Genomic DNA, 2,984 nt, shown 5'->3' with positions numbered 1-2,984 from the left:
CCTCCAATTTTCCCATGAGAACATTGTGGGATAACAGATCAAAGGCCTTTTGGAAGTCAAGATATACAATGCCAACCTCCTCTCTCTTATCCAGGTGGTGAGTTACGTGGTCATAAAAGGAGATGAGCTTGGTAAGATAAGACCTGCCTGTGATGAAGCCATGCTGACTGTCATTCAGAATCCTATCTTCTACAAACTTATTGCACATAGACTTCTTAACAAATTTTTCCAGGATTTTCCTTGGGATGGAAGTTAGGCTAATTGGCCTATAGTTACCTGGTCCTCTCTCCTCCCCTTCTTGAAGATGAGCACAACATTGGCCCTCTTCCAGTCCTCAGGGACCTTTCTGGAGCACCACGAGTTTTGGAAGAGTTTCACCAGGGATTCCACAATGACTTTGGCCAGCTTTTTCAGCACTCTCAGATGAAGTTCATCTGGTCCTGTTGTCATATACATGTCTATTTTTTTTAATTGGTCATGTACCAGTTCAACATCAATAGTAGGAAGGTGGTCATTCCCACCATTCCCATTCTGTGCCCTACCTGGCATGGTTTTTCCCTTGGCTAGGTGAAATACTGAAATAAAGTAGTCATTTAGGAGTTCAGTTTTCACCTGAGTGTCAGTAACCAGCTGTCCTGAGCTGTTGAGCAATGGCTCCACAGCTCTAGCCACAAACAGCTCCAGAGCTTATCCTTTTGCATTAATTGTACATGTAGATGCACCCTATATATATCTATAGATAGATATAAATGATATATATATAATTTAGTTAGTTTATAAAGGTGCATATCTAAGCAGCCTTGTGACTGACTTCAGACTAACACAGCTAACTACCTCTCTCAATTTCTATCCCTAATACACTGGGTATTCTTGCTTGTTTCTAGCCAAGATCTATGTAGGACCAGAGGCAGATCCAGGCAGAGTGAAGTTGCACTGCTCTTTGATTCCTGCTCCACACAGACTTTAAAACCAACTGCCTGGGAGGAGCAGCAGAATTTTTATTCAGTCAGTGCTGCAGAAGTCAATTGACTTCATGGCTCATTATCCTCTCCCTGATTCCTGCTAATCTCTCTCCACTCCACAGGGGTGAATGACCCTCCATCCTTTTTAATAGTTTCAATGTTTGACTATTCAGCCTATCGTTTCATCTGCAATTTTGCTTTCTTCTGCCATTTTGCAATTCCTAGCAATGTCTCACTTGAACCTCACAGCCCTGCAGACTTAACTACAACCCCCTCCATAGCCCCCTACAAGTGCCACTGCTGCCCGCCCCTAGCGCAGCCCTGGCCCAACCACCCTACCAGGAAGAACCCAATGCGACCCCAGCCCCAGCCAACAGCGGCAGCCTGCCCTCAACCTGCACACAGATCTGGGGGCACCCCTCCCATATCTCTCATGTTGCACGCAGCAGTGGAAGCCCCTCCCGCACGCACACGCACACCCCCACACCCCCTGGATGAGCTGCTTGTGGTTCCATCCCATGCCTTGCCCCAGTTGTGCAGAGCCTGCCCCTGCCCTCTCCCCAACCCTGCTCCCTCCCTCATCACGGGGGTCTTACATAGTTGGTAACATGAAAAACAAGAAAAAAACATAAAGGGGTACATGAGCTGAAACTTTGAGACAGAAGGGGTACACTTGTTAAAAAAGGTTCAAAACCCCTGGTGTATCTCCATCCTCTTTGGAACCATGCTTCAGGTAATTGAAGGCTGCTATTAAATCCCACCCTCAGTCTTTTCTCCAGATTAAGTAAACCCAGTTCCCCCACCCTGTCCTCATAAGTCATGTGCCCCAGCCCCTCTAGCCATTTTTCCTTGTCCTCTGCTGGACTGTCCTATTTCTCCACATCCTTTCTGTAGTGGGGGGCCCAGAACTGGACACAGTACTCCAACTGTGGCTTCACCAGTGCCAAAGAAGGGGGAATAAATCACTTCCCTTGATCTGCTGGCCACACTCCCACTAATGCAGCCCAGTATGTTGTTAGCCATATTCACAACACGGGCACACTGTTGGCTCATATCCAGCTTATTGTCCACTGTAAACCCCAGGTACTTTTCTGCAGAACTGCTGCTTAGTCAGTTGGCGCCCAGCCTGTAATAGTGCAAGAGATTTTTCCGTCCTAAATGCAGGACTTTGCACTTGTTCTTACTGAACTTCATGGGCACATCCACACATACAAACATGTGCGCTTGCAGCAGCCCAAATAGAAGCAGTGCAAATTTGAGCCAGGGCTTTTTGCTTCAGCACACATGCTCAGACATGCACTTTGTTGTAGAGTAAATTTTGTCACTTGGGGCAAAATAACCCTGCCTGGCTCCTCCTGGATCTTCAGCCACAGGGAGCTAGAGCCCGGGGCCAGCACCTGTGCTGTCCCCAGCAGTATAAAAAGCTGCCCTGTCATGGCCCAGCAGTATAAAAAGCCTGCCTGGCAAGTAGCCCTCCCTGTCATGGCCCAGCAGTATAAAAAGCCTGCCTGGCAAGTAGCTCAGGGCTACTAGCTCTCAGGAGCTTCTGGGGCCCAGCCAGTTGGTACCTGGGAACACTACCCCTTGTACCAGCTGGACTGCTGAAGCAGCCCTGAGAGTTCCCTGCACCCTCTACCCATTGCAGCTGCCTGACAGTGGAGGCTGCTGCCTGACTGTGACCTGCTGTGCACCTGCCAGACTTGGATGGGGAATGCACAGCCAGTAGACACATCTGCCCTCTGGGCCACCTGCCTGTGGACTGCAATTGCAGGGTTGGCCTTTGTGCAGTGCTACTGCTATTTGTGCCCCTGCCCGGCCATCTGGGCAGCTATCGCCTGGGAGATGTTCTGGCTGTGGTGGCCTGCTTTGAACTGTCAAAGCATGTCCCCTGGCCCCATTTGTCCAGGTCAGCCACAGCCAGATGGGTCCAAGGTGCTAACTCTGAGCAAGCAGGGTCCTGTCACTGGCTTCCCTAGCAGGAATTCTGGTGTTTCCTATTAGAAAACTGAAAAATCCCTAATA

This window comes from Crocodylus porosus, unplaced genomic scaffold, assembly GCF_001723895.1.
Source record: "Crocodylus porosus isolate Cpor-Errol unplaced genomic scaffold, CroPor_comp1, whole genome shotgun sequence".
Lineage (NCBI taxonomy): Eukaryota > Metazoa > Chordata > Crocodylia > Crocodylidae > Crocodylus > Crocodylus porosus.
Note: the sequence above shows the minus strand (reverse complement) of the source record.